Source organism: Caretta caretta, chromosome 7, assembly GCF_965140235.1.
Source record: "Caretta caretta isolate rCarCar2 chromosome 7, rCarCar1.hap1, whole genome shotgun sequence".
Classification (NCBI taxonomy): domain Eukaryota; kingdom Metazoa; phylum Chordata; order Testudines; family Cheloniidae; genus Caretta; species Caretta caretta.
Window position 1 is genome coordinate 56,586,419 of NC_134212.1, and position 13,376 is coordinate 56,599,794.

Here is a 13,376-nt window from a genome sequence, read left to right on the forward strand (position 1 = left end):
GAGACAGCGATTCTGGCTTCAAGCCTCCAAGGTCCTTTGTTGTCAGACCCCTAGCTAATTAAGATTCTATTTCCTTTTAAAGTCTCTCCTCTGGCTTTCTGCCCACCCCACCCCCCGAAAGAGCACCCCATAGCTCTTCAGCCTCTCAGGAACCCCACAATCTTTAAGATCCCCCAGCTCTTCATCCCCACGGTCCTGACATTCTGATTCTTTCCAGTCCCCATTCCTGCTTCCAACAACCCTATCCTTGACCAAGGAAATATGGTTGTTTCTTGGTGCCTCCTCTCTCCCCCAACCTTTTCTACAGTGAAGGGGCAGAGACAGAGCAGAGTCTGCTGCTTGCTGCAATGATAAGGAGGCAGTAGTTTTGCTTCCCCTGCCAATGGGAGGCAGGATGGAGAAGTATTTAAAAACCCAGTTTAGGACTAGTAGCCTGCCTGGAGAGGTGGGGCAGGACCCAACGGCACCTCTGCATAACATCTGGCTGTCAAACATGCAGGGTAAATTATGCCTTAGGCAGAGTTGTAGCCCCTCTCAAGTGCAGACCCTAGGTGCAAAGCCTGCTTGCCTTCCTGCACCTCAATCTGGGTGCAACCACGTGGTCCAGTCATTCAGACTGGCTCTCTGAGCTGCAGCCCCCCTGGTTCCAAACCACGTTAGCTACACTGGCCCAGTGCGCTTTTGGCAACTCTAATGTTCTCTTTGGGAGCCTGTGACAACATAAGTTTGCAGTGACACAGAAACAGCATCTTCAAATCAACGCATTATTTATTCATTCCTCAAATGTACAAAGAGCAAAATGTAAAAATAACAAAAGGCCAACCTCCCTGCATATTATGTACATCTTTGTAAGTTCCCCTCAGCCCAGCTAACTCCATCTCTGGCAGGGAGCAATTGCCCTTGCTGCAGTTTCTAGCTCTGTGTGTTTGCCAGCCTGTCAGCTTTTCACTGACATTCTGGGTGCTTCTCTTAGCCTCTCCCCTCAACTCCCCTCCCTTTTCTAGGGTCTTTGAGGTTTAGAAGCCCCTTTAATCTCAGCCTTTAGCCTTGGGAAGAGTAATCCATTGTAGCCTGGCTGGGGGCAGATAGGGGGTTTTCCCCAATAAACACCATTTCTATTGTTTCCTCCAGGACTCTTATCTATGTCATTGTTTTACCTTTCATAGGTTCATACATTCTAAGGCTAGAAGGGACCACTGTGGTCATCTAATCTGACCTCTTGCATAACACAGGCCAGAGGACTGCCCCACAATAATTCCTAGAACAGATCTTTTAGAAAAACACTCAATCTTGATTAAAAATGGTCAGTGATTGTATTGCCACCACAACCCTTGCGATATTGTTCCAATGATTAATTATCCTCACTGGTAAAAATGTATGCCTTATTTCTAGTGTGAATTTGTCTAGCTTCATCTTCTAGCCACTGGATTTTGTTATATCTTTGTATGCTAAATTGAAGAGCCCATTATCATTTTTTTGTTCCCTGCGTATGTACTTATAGACTGTAAGCAAGTCACCTTTCACCCTTCTCTTTGAGTTAAACAGATGGAACTCCTTGAGTCTGTCACTATAAGGCCTGTTTTCCCACCCTTTAATCATACAATAACTTCCTGCTTGAGTCCTTTAACAATTTCTATTGATCTAACTCCCAGCAGTCAGGCAGGTTAATATCAAAGAGATAACCTGAGGGGAATATGATATCTATAACAAATATACATAACTCTCCCATTCTCCAAGCCAGCTTCACTTCCACCACATTGCATCTACCCTCTCAGGGACTCCTGCCTCCAGAACTGTTGGTGCAGTTCCTGAGTTGGCCAGAGGAGCTGTGGGCTACCTCTGCAGCACACTCCTCCCAGCCTGCCTGGGAGCAAAGGGCCACGCTGAATTTAACAATATACTTAGATTGTATACCCTTTGGGCACAGGCAGTCTTTATTCTGTGTGTACAGTGTCTAGTATAATCGATGCCTGGTCCAGGACTAGGGCTTCTAAGAACTACTGCAATAAAACTGCTTTTGAATGCACAGTGTATCACTGACAGTAATTTGACATTCACACATGCTGCTTTATAATCACTATTTTTCATATAATTCAACTTTGGGGGAGAGGGGATTGTGAAGCATTTGCAATATTGCAGTGGTGGCTACGGGCCAGACAGATTGGGGCTCTGTTTTGCTAGGCATTATGCCCTGTTCCAGAGATCTTACAGTTTAAGCCAAGACTACAGACTAACAAGCAGACTAACAAACAGGCTGGTGGGGGAGCGATAGGATGTGCAACATTTAGCCAGTCAGAAGCAGTAATCACAACTCTACCTGCCTAGCCATATTTTTGATGAAGAAACAAAGTTTTTGGAGAAGACTCTGAAGCATAGGCCTTCCCTAGTTAGCTGGGGCCTGATCCAAAGGTAGCTACAACTTCTCCCTATTAGGTGACCAAAGCAAAACGTTTCTTCTCTCCAGGGAGTGACCTCCACCAAGGCTGACTGCAATGCCCTTTGATGACTTAAGCAGCAGGGGCATGCAGGGGACGGGGTCATCATTTTCTTCTAAGCCCAAATGCATCAACCCTCATAAAACCTCCTGAGATTTGCCTGCCTGAGAATCTTGAGTCTGCAGGGAGAACTTAAGATCTATTGAAAATGTACTTAGGACACAATTACCCTGCTTTTAAGAACACTCCAGTTCTGGCACCCCTTGACCAGGGAACCTGACTTTCCAGGGGTATACCACCCATTTAAGGGACAGTCCAGCGCTTATGGCCAAAACGTTCTGGCAGCTATCATGGAGACCTGCCCCGTGCTGTGGCAGGGTCTATAGAAACAGGAAATGGAAACTCAGCAGGGTGGGGACTAGAAATTATTCTGGTTGTTACAAGTTGCTAGTCTGACCTATGCCCTAGAGACTTTAGTTTTCTGCCTCTAAATTTGGTTGCTCTGACTCAAGGTTCTGAGGTAAGGGTCTTATGGACTGAGTTAAGTGGCTCCACCCCTGACTTTATGCTTAAGGAAAAGGCATGAAGCCTGTCTGCCTTCTAGAACAATAAGAGCACTAGGCAGTCTGCTGGCTTGTGTGAGTTTGGAGAGCTTCCTAAAGTGGACATTGGTTGTTTTGTGAGTAGTTCAATTTTGGCCTCCCCATTCTTGCCTTCTGTACACCGCACAGCATGGACGGCGATGAGAATATTTAGAAACTTGCAGAGCTACAAGTTTTAGGCCATCAGTGGTAATTGCCACCAGCAAGAATGTCAGTGTTCCAACCAAGAAGGGTGGAATAAGAAGCAATATTTTCTAGTGACCTGAGCATAGACTAGGGACTCCTAACACTGAAAGCAATTCTTTCTATGGCCTTAGGCAAGTCACATAACTTCTCTGTGCCTCAGTTCCTTCATTGTAAAACAGGCATTAGAATACTGACCTACTGCAAAGGGGTTGCAAAGATTAGGTAATGAGTAGAGTTCTCAAGACAGACGGTCAAATGCTGGCCTTTGGCTCCTTCCCTTTGGCACTGCTCCAGCAGCACAGCGGGGACAGAAAGATGTTTCAATGAGGTAACTGTGGATTTCCCCCAGCCATATGTGAATTCACAGCTGACACAGCCAGCTTGGCCAGTTTTGTGCCACCCATTCCTGGTGCTAGCCAACGTCAGTGATGGGGGAATGGTAAGGGTGTGGCTGGAGCATGCTGAACTTGAGTCTGCAGTCTGGCTAGAAGTTTCCAACCAGTCTCCAGGATCATGGGGTAGGACCTGGAAATCCCTGCTATCCCCTCACTCCTGGAGATGGAAGGAGCAGAGTTCAGGTGCATATGACATTCTGTCCTGTAAAGTGCAAAGCTGTTATTTATAGAAGCTTGTCATGGAACCTGAAACTGAGCCAGCCAGGAACCTTCCACATGCACCCAAATGCATCTCAATGTGTTGATAAAGAGCGAACATTGCAACATGCTTTGCATTTCTTCTTGCAATCCATCATTGCATTGTCAGGAGTCAAAAACATTAATATGATACGGCACCACAACTGTCTGGCTAAAAGAAAGTTCACACACAATACAGCGCTGCATTACCCACACTGAAGAGCCTTCAAATGCAACCCAAGCATTGCACTCTCCTGATCTGACATCATGTTGATGCGGTAGCACAGCATCTGGACAGACAAGTTCTTCAGAACAGTTCAGCACCACCCTACCATGACCAAGTGAACACAGTGATAATAGGGTACTGCCCTGCCTGGACTAAGGAACACTGACATGACACTGTATCACGCTACTCAAACTTGTGAGCATGCAGGCGGCACTGCTCCATCAGACCAAAGAGTTTGTGGATACAAGAACAACACACTGCCATGGACAGGCCCATTGTTTTAAGGGTGTCCCTTGAACCTGAATTTTAAAGGTATTACACTTGGTTCTTATAAAGCAGTGTTATTAAATCAAGGCAAAGAGGATTAGATATGCATGATTGCCTCTGGCTCCTATTACCACCACATCTGAGTTCTACTCCCAGAATAATGATGCTGCCTCTGATTAACTTCCGTGCTGTTATGTTCTCCTTAAATCAACAAGAAGCATATGGAAAGTCAGCCCCAGGGACAGCAATCTCACTGAATATAGCAAGCCTAGATCTTGTCCAGCGACCTAATGAATTCAGTCATTGCCCCAGGACTTGATCTCATCTTAGACATCTGAGCGGCTGATCCATCACACTGACTCCATGAAGAAGTTCAGGAAAGGTAGGCCGTGTGATTCTACAATGCAGCCCACTGTTGCTGCTCTTCAGTATGGAGGTGCAGTCTCTGGACACTGCATGCTCCAAACTGTCAGGCCTCTGCTTTGATCAAGCTGGAGAATTCCAGGCTGTCTCCATAGGGCATATCTCTACTGTTAGATGACTGACAGCTGCCATAGTGGCCCTCATCTGAACCAAGTTTGCCCGCCTCCCCACTCTGCTCTCTTGCTTACTTCACCCTGCTCCAAATCAATATAAGCCTCCAAGACTTTGTCAGCAATGTTTACTAGACCCAAAATCTGCAGCCAGCCATTTCTGTTATTGCAGCCTGCATTGACGGACAGGACCAGCTTTGCAAGTTCCATTTGCTTGTTTGCCAAGGGTAATGTCCACCCCTGCCAGCCCACAGTCAGCCATACAAAGAGTTACTGAATATTCTGCTGCCTCAGTTGGCTGCTATACTGCTTGTATGGATGAGCCAGCCCTGTTGATAGACACTTACACATGGTCAAGACATGACTCAACAAGGCACTATTTAGAGCTGCCACTTTATTTTGCCATTCAGGATGAGCTATGCACAGATCTTTGTAAGCAGGGCAGTGGAGAGGACCATGATGACTAACCAGATGGAGGGTTTGAATAGTTTATAGTACAGACTATAGACTATAGTATACTCTATATGTATAGTCACCTAGTCAGGATTCACTTTTTAGCAGTTCTGATCTGAATTGACACCAAGGAGGAATCACTCCTTTTCTGTCCAAAGGAGGACTAACACCAGACAATGTCTTAGCTCAGGGCACCAGTGGACACCATACAACATGTTCAGGCTGTGAGAAGTGTGCATATGGTCCCAAGCTACAAGGAAGCTAGCTGTCCTTGATGCAATATGCTACATGCAATAAGGAAGTGATATGAGCAGCAACTTCATTGTGCGGCTATCACTGGCAACACTGCGCCCAGAAAAGTCATTCCTCAATAAACACTAGCTACACAGAATGAATGAAAGGTGCAGTCTCCTGAAGAAAGTGAAGTATTGGGCTCATGGATACATGCCACAGAAACACTATGACATGGTATAGTCTGGGAGATCTTGAACCCATAACCTTCCCTGGAAAACTGTTAAGATATCCCCAAGGGATAGTTGCACACTTTCCTAAGGTGTCAAGAGGTAGCTAGCGAGAAGGCCGCAAGAAAAAACTTCTATCCAAGGTACTCATACAGCACCAACCCCTGTAGCATCTAGAAACAAACGGAATCCACACAATCTTATTCTAAGGAGGAGAGCAAGCAACATTTGAAGCCTATTTCTGAAATATGTGAATGTTCAATTATTGAATATGATGGCAGCCTGTCTGTTGAGCCTCAAGGGCTTCTTTCCAGGCCTCTCCACTGTCCCAGAGTCTTGTTTGGTCACAGTCAGAAGGATGCTGCAGTGAGAATGATGCATTCACCTTTTCAGGGGCAGTTACCATTCAATAAAAAAGTGATCACACTGGGGGGAAAATGAGTTTTGTTTAGGTCCAGAATCACTTGCTTCCTATTTTTCTCTGTGCATTTCATCTCTCTGCTGAGAAGGAAGCTACTTCCACTGTGGTTTTAGTTTGCTTTTGTTTTTACTGTGTTTGTGTAAAGTAATAGTATCTGTCTCCTGATCTCAGGTGAATCCCTGGTCTTCCTCTCTGGCAGTGAACTGTAGGAAGACAAGATGCTAGCTAAGACGTTTTGGCACAAAGCAGCAACAGCTGCTACTACAGGGTATTTTCAAATCAATGGCTAAAGACAGACCATGATAAATCCCAGAGAGACTATTAGAGGGTGAGCCCTGCCGTTACTGGGAATTTGGCCCAGTTAAAGATTTCCTAACTCAGGTCAGGATCATCTAGTCCAGCAGTTCCAAAATTATGGTCCACGAGACACCTGTTAGTGGTCCATGAGGAACTAGCTGTTGACATGTTGCTGGTTCTTGTTTCCAGTAGCTAAAATTAAACAGATGAAAAATACTTTTGTTTCCTTATTACTTTTCAACATAAGCAGTTACTGTAGCTGCTGCAGAGATGTTACACAGTTATAAATAGTGACTATGATCGTGAAGAGGCACCCACAAGACAGTCTCCACTAAGAATGTGGTCCACATGAGCCCCTGATCTAGCCCATCTCCTTGCACCAATACAGAACACAGATCCCCAAGAGGAGAGGATGTGCAATGCATCAGTTATCCAAACCATGGTCATTTCCAGGGTGTTCCCTCCAACTCAAACCCTTATGTTCAAACTTCAGTTGCCCCAGAACATTTGTATAACTGATGCTACACTGTCTCCTATACAGTGATAATGGAACTATGCTAGTCCATCCCATGACTGAGACAAGTCTATATAAAAAGGGATGGCTCTTTGTGAGGGGAAAGACTAAGTTCAGTTTCCTATCCTGTCCCTCAAAGTTCTCGTTTGGATTTCTGCATAGGACAAAAATGTTGAACCAAATCTTGTACTCTTTGCACAGGCAAAGGTCCCATGGAGAGCTATAGGCATTTTGCCCAAGTAAGGAAGGACTTCAAGATTTGACCCATCAAGAACTAAAAGAGAAAGATGAGATCCAACCTCTTCTAGCTGAACTGCATGACAGAAAAATCCTTTCCTAGATCAGATAATCCAAAACATGTCTCCAAAGGAGCATTTATGTCTGCATATTTATACCATGTTCAGCACAACAGTACCTGAGCATCATATAGTTTGTACACCTGCCAGCTGGCATCTTCAGAATCCAGAAGAAGGTTGAGTCACAAAACAACCGCTGTCCAAAGAGCAAATATGTTTTCACTGAATTATATGCAATCAGATGTTAGGTAGAAGAGATCTGCTAAATCTAGTCAGTCCCTCTGCCAGTGCAGGATTTTCCCCATGGCTCAGGTTTTATAAAATCTAGAGCTAAACCAAATTCATCTCTGTTATGACTACTGACTTCAGAATGAATGTGGCCTGAAATCTGGTCACATAGTGGTAATAACATGCCAAAGACCTTCAGATTATTGCATTTTAAGAAAAACAAAACAAAACACTCAGCAGCTTCCAGTGACAATTAATATTGTGATAAGAAATTAATTTTTTACTATTCAGCACTGTGTGTTGGATAAACATGTGTTCACATTACTGAACTTAATCCACAAAGCCTAAATCCTTACAACCTTATTGTTGTAATATGCCTGCTTTTGGCACACTCATCTTTCCATACATATCCATATGTCATGTTACGCATTTAACAGGCTCTCTAAATACAGCTCGTAAATCACCGAGAGTTAAATTCACTCCCCACAACATTACTTCCTAATCTCTAAAACATATCAGGGTGAGAGCTAGAGGGTGACCTTTGGCATCATAAATCTCAGGAAAGGCTGACATGGAAGCGACCTCAAGAAAAGCTGAATACAGAAATAGGTATTCCCCCATCCAGTCCAGAAACACCTTCCACTGGTAAACCCCTTCCATAGTAGTGTCCAGGAAAGGGGAGACACCCTAAGTTGGAACATACCAGCTAAAATGCCAGTCCTGCACACACTTGCACACATGTTTACTCTGTGCATTTGCAAGTCCCAATGAAGTCCATGACACTATTTCACATGCCTAAAATTAAGCACCAGATGTGTGCAAGTATTTGCAGAATTGGGGCTTAACACTACAAACACGTCAGGACAGGACATGAAGATAATAGGGCATTCAGCTAAAGGCCAGGGTCCTGCACCACCATGCAGTGAATGGAAGTTTTGCAGTTTACTTCAATAGGAGAAGAACTGGACTGTAAAACTGAGGGGGATATTTAGGCTGGCAGAATGTAACTGAATTAGAAAATATCACATATACTCTAGGGTTAGTGGCCCTAGCTTTGGAGAAAATGCCATGTATTGACAGTGCAAGTTATTACTATGCTACTGACTTCCACTTCGGCCCTTTATTACAAGCATTCCACCAGGGTGATCAACCACTTGTTTGATATGTTACATGTTTTCCCTAAACAACCTTGGTGTGCTAGCTCCATCTGTGAAGCAGAGAAGGTGCACACTACAGCTGCAAAAGTAGATGAGCTTTCCCTCCCTAGATCTCAAAATACTTTGCAAAATCTTATTGAAGTGAGCAAGCATCAAAGAAGGATTCTAGAGAAAACAAACTTTAAATGCTAAACTATGGAAAGAAATCATTATAAATTGGATGGTGCTACAGAACAGTTAACAGGATCCAACTATGGCTGAGAAGGAGACTTACTTCTTACAAAGTAAACTGAGATTTACATTTGAACCCAAGGGATACAATCCTTCCTGTCTTTCAAAGGTGTTTATAAAAAACACCATTGCCATGGTACCTAATATCTCCAAAGCCCCTGTCCCCATGCAGGTCTCCAAGAGGATAAAGATGCCGGCATCTCTGCAAAATCAGCTGGTTGAACAGCCTCGCCTTCCCTGGGACAGTGCAACTGGAGGGAAGCCTTTGCATTCGGGCACGTGGTGGAAGCCCTGTGCCCACTGCGGGAGCAGCTGAAGGTTTGGGAGCGAGAGGAAGGGACAGCCCTTCAATGGGGGTCTAAGAAGCGGGGACCAGCCAGCTCAGGCCTGAGCAATCCGCCTACTCCCCCGAAACGCTCCCGAGCTCTGCATCCTGAAGCCTGCGCAGCAACCCCCCGACCACTCACTTCGCGCAGCTCTAGTGGGCGGGGACAGAGGGAGACGGGGCGGAGCCTAACCACCCCAGCGGGGAATTAGATGGGCAGACCTCGGGATGCAAATCAGCGACCTGTGATTGGGCCCCTGCTGCTGGGGGCGGTGTCTGAGGGTTCACAGCTGGACAGGGCCGGTGTCTGGGCTGGGGCGCGCAGCTGGAAATAGGGCGGGCTGAGCGCGCAGAGCTGGGGAGCAGCTGCCTGGGGGCGCCTGCTGTCTTCCATAAAGTGAATGGCCACAGTGAATGGGAGTCAGTCGACAGGAATCCGCCTCCTCCTCTCCTCTCTCCATGAGTCACACGCTAACAGAGCGCAGAGTGCCCAACAGCAAGCCAGGGGGACTTACCGTCTGACAGGCGCGGAGGAGCCCGGGCGCTGGGGCTGGAGCAAACTTCCCTCCTTTGCCCAGGATTAAGGCCACCCGGCAGCACCAGCATCTGGAACCGCTGTAAGTGCTCCCCCGCCACTTATTGCGCGACGCCCTGCTGCGGCATGCCGCTCTCAGGGCCCGTTTTCCCCGTTATAACTCAGGCGTCAGCTCCCTGCAACTTCTGCATAGCTGCCCTCGCACCCCGCAGAAAGAGCACCCGCGGGAACGGATTAATGGAGAGGTGTCTATCCGTCCTTCGCGTCCCATGGCACTGCTAGGTAGCCAGCTCTGCTACGGGCCCAGTCCTGCAGTCCTTCTGCACCCCTAACTCCCCCGCGGGTCCCCGCCTGTGGTGGGGACACTTAAGTGGGTAGGCAGGAAAAGGCAGGATCGGGCCCTGAAAACCCGGTTTTGGAAAACAGACGGGCATGCTATTCACCGGGCTTTCTTAGCGGGCTGGTAGCAGGGCACAGCGCCTTCAGCATGGAGGCCTGTGGGGAGTTGGGCTAAGCCAAGCGACCCTTCTCCGAAGCGCTAGACTATTTTGGTCTGTTTATGTTGCTCCGTTTCTACAGCCGAGATCGCCTCCAGTCCAGCCAGGCTTTACTTCCTAGGGCACTAGCTCGGGACACCCGGCCGCCGTTTCTAAACTTAGTCATTTTCCACTTAGCCGAGAGAGAGGGGAAGAGCTGTTTAACTTAGCTGGGGTTTCGCTGTAAATAATGCCATTCCGGGCTGCTAACTCAGCTGGTGGCAGAGTCCAGGGCAGAGGGTTTGGGGGAGCAGAGGCTGGGAGCCGCCGCCTGGGAAGAGGAAAGCAGCCCGACGGCTTTTGGACAGCTGGATAAATGATATTTATGTAACGAACTAGCTCCTGTTTACAGCAAAGCGACCTCCCTGCAGTTCCCAGCTCGGAGGGGCGGGAGGGCTGGGCAGTTCTCCTGCACCCCCTCGCACGGGTGCTGCACCCTTGCACACCTAAGTCACAGAGTCACCCCACCCTCCATTATCCCCCCCCCCGCCCATTATTTCTGCGGAATCCAGCTACTGAGCTGAAGTTACCACTGCTCCCTTGCTTGAAATAAAATCCAGAGAGCCGGGAACGAATCCAGCCCCAAGCAGCAGTCGGCCGGGTTTCCTTTAACATTAAAATGTCCCAAGTAAAGAGCGAGTTCTAGGCCTGCGTTCCCCGGCCGAAATGCGGTCAATGAAACCGGATTTCAATCCTATTTCACTGCGCATTTCGTTACCTACAAGCAGCGGCAACCACAAACTCCTCGCCCGGCGCTTACACCGTCTCCACATCCAATTATGACACATTTCCCCACGCCACGTTTTCATTCGCCTCACATTTAAACATCCAGATTTAACATGAACTGAAATCGCCACCAAAGACCTTTTAAAGAGACCTACAGTTTAAAAAAAACCATATCATAATGTGTGCATTAGCAACGAGGAGTATTTTTAATAGACAGTAGTAAAAATAGCTACGTAATATCAAATTTTACATCGTATAAAATTTTACGCTAAATATGCACGATTTACTAGTGCTAAATTACGTGTATATATACGCACTATATATAGTCAATCATTTAATTTTAGTAAAGTGTTTAGATTTACTTTGTACAATACAGATGAGTAAATAGCGTGTATACAGAATAAATCATATCAATTCTAGTATAAAATAATAATATTGTGTGTATATTAGTTGTCTATATTCTACGAACAAGAAATCGTGTGTATATAATATAGTATCAATTCTAGTATAAAATAATTAAATCCTGTGTATTAGTTGTTTGTATTTTACTAATCACAATAAAACAGTATATAATATAGTATGAATTATAGTATACAATCAGAAAATAATTGTGTGTATATTAGTCTACTAACAACAGGGAAATAGTGTGTAGAAATATAGCAATAAATAGCGTGTTTCTCTGTACACTATTGACTACCTGCAATAATCGAAAGCGATAGACATTTTTCCAGACCCAAGTTAATTTTCATTCAACGAATATTTGGTAGAATCCTGCAGCGTGGCCTCTGCTTTAAATGTTTATTATCCAGTTCGGAGCGCGCCCACGCGAGCCTGTCCCTTCCTCGCAATTCTCTCTCTAGATTCATGCCCACAAACGGCAGGCGTATGCCCAGAGCTCGCCCAGCACTTTCACGGCGGAGAAAAGCATTTGCACCAGGCCGGATTATACCAGGCCAAATCACAAGCAGATACTATATTTGCATCCGATTGTACGGAGTAACTCTAATGGGTGGCCTTCTAGACTTGTATAGTATAGTTCCTTTAGGGGGACCCTCTAAGAGAGTGTCGGCCCCCCCTGTCCCATCGCTGGGGTGGGGGACTCTGCTGGGCCGAGGTCCCCAGGGGCTGGCTGCGAGAAGGGCTGTCCTGTTTCGCTGCTTTGCTCATGGGAGGTAGGGGCTGCAGATGCCTTCCCCAGTGTCACACCTGCCAGCCCCGTGCGCTTTCTCTGCAGAACAGGCGAGCGGAGCGGCAGGGGAATCCGCCCCCCCCCCCCCAGACCTGCTCTCCAACACCGCGGGGGTCCCAGAAATCAGTGTCTCTCCGAGTCGAGCAGCCGGCAAGAATAAAAGAGCCCATGCACCCCTAGGGAGCACGGATCTCCGCCAGGGCCGGGCCCTCCCTGACTGTGGGTCTCCCGGTCTCGGGCACCTGGCTCGTCCTCAGGGCCCTGGAGGTACCAGCGCCTCCCCACCTGCCCCCACAAGCCAGGAGGAGCCTGGGAAGAGCAGCGGTTCTTTCCCGGGCCAGGCCCTGCCTTTGGTTGGGGGTACGGAGCTGTTTGAGGGGAAGGGGTTCAGGGGGAGAAGGGAGCAGACGAGTGGGGCCCTGATCCGGCCCTACAGAGAATGCAGCCTGCCCCCCTGCACGCAGCCCAGTGCGGGCGCCGAGCCCGGGGCGGGAGGCCCCCTCCTAGCAGCCCCAACTGGGGGAGGGCGCCGCGGCTCCTTCGTTCAAGCCTCCCCTGGAAAGTAGCCGAGGCGCTGGTGGCAGCGGGGCTGCGGCCCAGCCTGGCCCCTGGCCACCCGGCTCCAGCCGTTGCTCGGCGGCTTGATGCACCCAAGAACCCGCTGGCCGGTGGGTTCGGCGCCCAGCCCCGCGCAGGCAGAGGGGGGGCTCCCGATTGAGGTGGAGCGGCCGGGCCCCCGGGGCTCTGCAGGATGCGGAGCCCGGGGCTCCAGCCGCAGGGAAAGTGCCGTGCCAGGCCCCGCCTGAGGTAGTCCCGAGACAGGGCGAGCCCCGCAGGGACAGCGGGGAGGGTTGGCCGGACCCTGGCTGCAGCCGGGAGCCTGTCCTCCGGCCGCGGGGCTCTTTCCCCGGGCGGGGCCGCGTGCAGGAGAGCTGCCCAGTGCTGTGCGCAGCCTCTGCCAGGGCCCCGGCCGGGGGAACTGGGCCGGCCCCACGGTAAACTCCCCCTTTATAAGCAGCCACTTAACCTTGAGCCCTCCCGGCTGGGAAGGGACCCGCCCGCTCTGGACTGCCAAGCCAGGGCCAGACCTCTGGCTCGGGGCCTCTCCTGCACCCAGCTTCTCCCC

The 13,376-nt window shown here is 48.4% G+C and overlaps 1 protein-coding gene across 1 annotated transcript in view; it reads left to right on the top strand.

The window, feature by feature from the left end:
* Window positions 1-9,595: 9,595 nt before the first annotated feature.
* The window catches only part of PITX3 (paired like homeodomain 3), a 41,155-nt gene continuing 37,374 nt past the window's right edge, over window positions 9,596-13,376 (top strand). Inside the window, exon 1 of the mRNA XM_048858969.2 lies at window positions 9,596-9,881. The gene's annotated coding sequence lies outside the window, so the exon portion shown is untranslated. The remainder of the gene's footprint in view (window positions 9,882-13,376) is intronic.